Below are 6,065 nucleotides of genomic sequence, written 5' to 3'. Positions count from 1 at the left end.
GCTGTTTTCTTCTGGAAACAAACTTTATTGCATTATTTTCCTGTCATCTCTGTAAAGCTGCTTTGAAACAATCTCTATTGTAAAAAGCACTATATAAATAAATGTGACTTGACTGATACTTTTTTATCAATTTACTAGTTTAATTATGGTTAATATATATATATATATATATATATATATATATATATATATATATATATATATATATATATATATATATATATATTATGGATCTTGTTTAATGCTCTTTGCTGCTGCTGATGTCTCAACTATGTTATAAAATATATAACAGAATGTATTGATATACCATTTTACTTTATGCAATATGTGGGTAAAATGGCAATAAATGTGTTTTCCCATTCAATACAATTTAGCCTATCTATACAGACACTTTAATCTGCATATTAATGTGTTCTTGGGGGAACATGTAATGAAAAAATAAGTGTAATAATGGGAGTAATGATTGGCAACATTTTCCTAATAATATCTAATATTTCACAGGAATATTGCTGTATGATTTCACTTGTTGTGTCTCCCAGAATGCCTGATAAACATGCTGTAAGTCCTGATGTCCTCTAGTGGACGTATGAAATCAAGGCCCTGTTCTGTAACAGAAAGTCATATTTTGATTAGAAACCCTGTAACAGTTTTCTGATAAGTTAATTTACGACAAACAATTAGAAAATGATAATTACAAAATATTATCATACTTCCATTACTAAATTAATGTCAGTCATTTTTAAAGACCAATCAGAATGTTTGTCCTGGTGAAACCTCAGAACATTTAGTATCTCTGAAAAGCCCTGAATCTGCTCTTTACAGGACATCCAGTGTAAAACTGTGTGCTGTCAGAGAAATTCACTAAAATATAATGTTCTCTACTTAACGAGGCTGTGACAGGACTGAGTTTAGCTCTTCGGTGTGATGACGTTTAATCTCCTCGACGGACTCTGTCGTCACATTTAGCCACTTGTTAGCAACTGCCTTTTTCAAGACACGTAATAAATCCCGAGTGGGGCAGTACTGATGTATGTTATGTCGTAGAATAAAGCGTGGAAGTGTCTTGAGCTTGTGTTCACCACAGACCTTATTTCAGCCATTTAACCAAAACCCCATTCAAAAAACCCATTGACTTCGGGACGATGGAACCGGAAGTGCTAAAATGCAACTCGTGTTTTGGCCTTCGAAGTTATGTCATACTGCACCACTCTATTCCTGCCTGCCGCTGGAGTCGAGCGAGGTACCAATCAGAACGATGAAACGCAATATTCTCTTGAATCTCTCAGGAAAAGAGAGAAATCCGTGGGAGTTCCTTCAGGAATCTTCAAAGCAGTCTCTGCGACAGCGGGATAACGAGCTGCTCTGGGAATATGTGGCACTTTTCACAGAGAAAACAAGACATACGGAAGAGTATGAGATTGTCTATCAAAAAATATAAGGAGTAGGTCAATGATTTCAAATGTTTTCATCCCCCTAGCAGTGGCTAATTATAAAAATATATAAACAAGACTTCCAATTCATTAGCCGCTATAGGTATATATGGAGCACGTATGCTCCACCCCTTGGAACAGTTTTGTATGAATATGCACGTATGCTCCACCCCTTGGAACAGTTTTGTATGAATATGCATGTATGCTCCACCCCTTGGAACAGTTTTGCATTAATATGCACTTATCCTCCGCCCATTGGAACAGTTTTTAATGAATATGCACATATGCTCCGCCCATTGGAACAGTTTTTCATGAATATGCACGACCGTATGCTCCACCCATAGAACATTTTTGCATGAATATGCACGTATGCTCCGCCCATTGGAACAGTTTTGCATGAATATGCACGTATGCTCCACCCATTGGAACAGTTTTGCATGAATATGCACGTATGCTCCGCCCATTGGAACAGTTTTTCATGAATATGCACGTATGCTCCGCCCATTGGAACAGTTTTGCATGAATATGCACGTATGCTCCACCCATTGGAACAGTTTTTCACGAATATGCACGTATGCTCCACCCATTGGAACAGTTTTTCATGAATATGCACGTATGCTCCGCCCTTTGGAACAGTTTTTCACGAATATGCACGTATGCTGCGTCCATTGGAACAGTTTTTCATGAATATGCACGTATGCTCCACCCATTGGAACAGTTTTTCACAAATATGCACGTATGCTGCGTCCATTGGAACAGTTTTTCATGAATATGCACGTATGCTCCACCCACTGGAACAGTTTTTCACGAATATGCACGTATGCTCCGTCCATTGGAACAGTTTTTCACAAATATGCACGTATGCTGCGTCCATTGGAACAGTTTTTCATGAATATGCACGTATGCTCCGCCCTTTGGAACAGTTTTTCACGAATATGCACGTATGCTCCGCCCTTTGGAACAGTTTTTCATGAATATGCACATAAGCTCCGCCCATTGGAACAATTTTTCATTAATATGCATGTATGCTCCACCCGTAGAACAGTTGTTCATGAATATGCATGTTTGCTCCGCCCATTGGAACAGTTTTTCACGAATATGCACGTATGCTCCGCCCATTGGAACAGTTTTTCACGAATATGCACGTATGCTCCGCACTTTGGAACAGTTTTTCACGAATATGCACGTAAGCTCCGCCCATTGGAACAGTTTTTCACGAATATGCACGTAAGCTCCGCCCATTGGAACAGTTTTTCATGAATATGCACGTATGCTCCACCCATAGAACAGTTTTTCACGAATATGCACGTATGCTCCGCCCATTGGAACAGTTTTTCACAAATATGCACGTATGCTCCGCCCATTGGAACATATTTTCACAGGAACTGAACATTAAACTACACTGGAAGCCAGACACATTCAAGTTGCAAATGACTGCACCTGCTCTGGTTGATTTAGGAAGCGTATGATTTGCATCATTTGCAGCATCTGAATGGCCTTTTATTTTTATTTTTTGGCACAGCTTGAAAGTCATCATGAAATAAAAATAGGCAATTCTTTATTTATGGAATATTGCTGTGTTTATTATAAATGATTTATTGGTGCACATCATTATTGTGCTAAATTTATGTTCCCGGTAATCTTGAATCAGAGTAACTCCCTCTTGCAGCATCTCTTCTCTTCTCTGATGACGAAGGCGGGGCAACCTGTCAATCACATGAGATCCACCAATAGCAAACCACAACCATCCAATCAATTCCCCACAGACAAATCAAGCCACGCCCACATTTGTTCTCTTTCCAGAAGCATTTCACTCGAATATATGACACAGTAGAGAAGGAACGACGAGCACAACTTCTGTTGCATGCTGACTTTAACCAATAACATAGCATTTAACTTAACCAGCATTAGCACTGGTACAAAGCACTGCTACCTGAAGCGCTTAAATGAACCATCAACAGTCATTTGATTATGGTTAACATAGAGTACTTGGCTTTAATGAGAGTACAGGCTATTAATGGCAACAATGTGCTTTTTGAGGGAATCATGATGACCATTCTGGATCAGCAGATGGAAGATCAGCTCAGCTGTGGATCTGCTGACGTTAATCCAAGTTGGCACCACATACCTGTGAGGATCAGCCTTGGCATTCCTTAAAAACAAGCACAGTAACATGATGTCCCAAAACTGAGATCTGTCTCAATCAACTAACATTAATTCTGTTTAAAACGGATATCTTAGCCACAGCAAGTCCAACACTGACTTTCACATTCATTAGAATGTATCCATTTATTTGTGTTTGAATGTGTTCAATCATTTAATACCAGTTAGTCATCCAGCTTTGAAACATAAGCCTGTAAAATACAAGTATGTGTATTGTTGTGAATTCCCTGCTGTGAGGAGGTCACGTCACAGCAAGCTGCTTCATACAGAGTCTGAGGGACTGTTTGCGCATGCGCAGTGTGTTCGGGGAAATTTTCCTGTGTAGTCAATAGTTGGCCTTCCACCGACAGTCCGTGGTCTTCATTATTACTTTGTACAACAGTGTGCGTCGGTGATGATGTAAGTTACATGATGAGTAGATGTTGTTTATATATTGGAATGTGGCGCGATCTATTAATATTACCGGGGTAATATGTTTATTTGTTAACTTCCTATTTAGCATGTGTTGCTGAGCCCCGTGAAACAGACGGCCCGACATGTAGTTAATTACCTCACATTTTATTTCCTTATTCTACTGTTTATTTAGCTGTGTAGCTTTGTTTATTGAGGTCGTTATTATTTTGACGTTAATGTGTCAAATTACAGATCGGTAGTTGACAGGGTTTTTTTCAGTTTAGCTTGGTCACGTGACCTACCCGTGGCGCGAAGCTGTGGTGTTGTTTAATGATCCTACACTGACCCCTAGTGGCGATTTGCAGTATTACACACTGTTCATATCTGTTGTAATTCATGTTATTTTATCATTATTACCATTGATGCCACTGAACTTTAATTAGTATTAACACGGGCGTAATTTCCTATGGGGACAGGGGGGACATGTCCCCCCCACTTTTCAAAATCCCGTTTGTGTCCCCCCCACTTTCCAATTCGTTATGATAAATTTTTTTTTTTTTTTTTCGCACACCGTCATCGCCACGGAGGAGCAGGACAAAGAAAGCCTGTGCCGATGTGAGCTGCCGCGTCCAGGAACGTCGCGTCCACACTAAAAATAGCTCAATGAAAGTTCTAATGAGCAGGGAGCGCTCCTGACGCACGCACACGACGCACAGACAGCGCGCCAGAATCGAATTACTGCATAATAAGGTGCATCTACGCGGGTTCACGCAGGGGCGTAATTCGTGAAATGCACTCCCGCTGGTTGAGCGCGGTAAAGTTCGTTTTGGGTTCGATATTAGCAGGACATTTGTTCTACAGGGTCGGTAGTCTAACAAAGATATCAATAGCAAGATTAGTTTTAACATTATGTGACCATTGTATATCGACATGATGAAAATATTCATTCAAAATCATTCGTGCATTAATGCTGCATAATTGATAATGCTTTGACGCGTTTCCACAGCACACAATGCTTAAGGGAATGTCTGCCAATTCCACCAACTGCGTTAAACGTAGCCTATAATTTCTATTATTTAAAATTACTTTTAACATTTAAAAACAGATGTTTTCAAATTCCAAAGCTTGCAGAAGGTTCCTAATGGCAATACTGACTTAGGCTACAGGTAGCCTTGAGTAAATTAACTAAGAAAATGATTCATAAAACGTATAAATATCAGTTGAGCCTATGTTTACTTTCGTCACTGACACAGACGGAAATGAAAAGACTATCAGTCTAAGTTCAGCTTTAGGAGGGGAAGAAATAGGCCAGGATAAGAATACTGAGAGAATAAGAAATATGAAGATGAGGAGAGAGCAGGTATTGACAAATTATCTAATGACAAGGTTTTAAATAGCCTATTTCTTATAATTTTTTGGCCTTCAAAAGTCCTAAATTACACATATGTAGGTCAAAGAAATCCAAATTTTCTCGGGGGAGCATGCCCCCGAACCCCCCTAACTATGGGGGCCTTGAGTCTTGATGCCCAGGGCACAGGAAAATGTTAATCTGGCCCTGGGTAAATATGACATTTATTATGGGTTTAAGCAAAGTCCTTTTAGGCAAGTCGTGCCACTCGGCCGCCATCTTGGCAACGCCTCCGGGCAGCTATTTCGGACTAACAAGACCAGGCTCCTATCTAAATGAATGGGCAGAGAGTCAGAACTGCACTTTCACTGGTCACCGGGACATAAAAACTGCATATATAGAAACAGCAGTAAAATATGATAAAAATCGCTGAAAAAGTTTGATGACTTTGCCCCAAAATAAGGTTTAAAACGCCTTTTCCCCCACAGGTTATACTTTTACTACGCATGCGCAAGGGTTCACGTTCACGACACCAACTTCATTTACGTCTCTATCCAGAATGCCGGTGTTGTGCCAAGCACTTAAACAATTATATTTAAATGTCTGAAACCTAAAATAAACATTATGTGGTTAAAAACACTGAACAGTTGTGATATAGCCTATGACAAGTGCTGAGCGCGTCCGTCTTTGGCTCAGCGCCAGCCACAGCGCGAAAGCACAGGTTGAATATG

This window comes from Squalius cephalus (genome assembly GCF_949319135.1).
Source record: "Squalius cephalus genome assembly, chromosome: 23".
NCBI classification, from domain to species: domain Eukaryota; kingdom Metazoa; phylum Chordata; class Actinopteri; order Cypriniformes; family Leuciscidae; genus Squalius; species Squalius cephalus.
The sequence above is the reverse complement of the archived record's forward strand: the minus strand, read 5'-3'. Positions refer to the sequence as shown.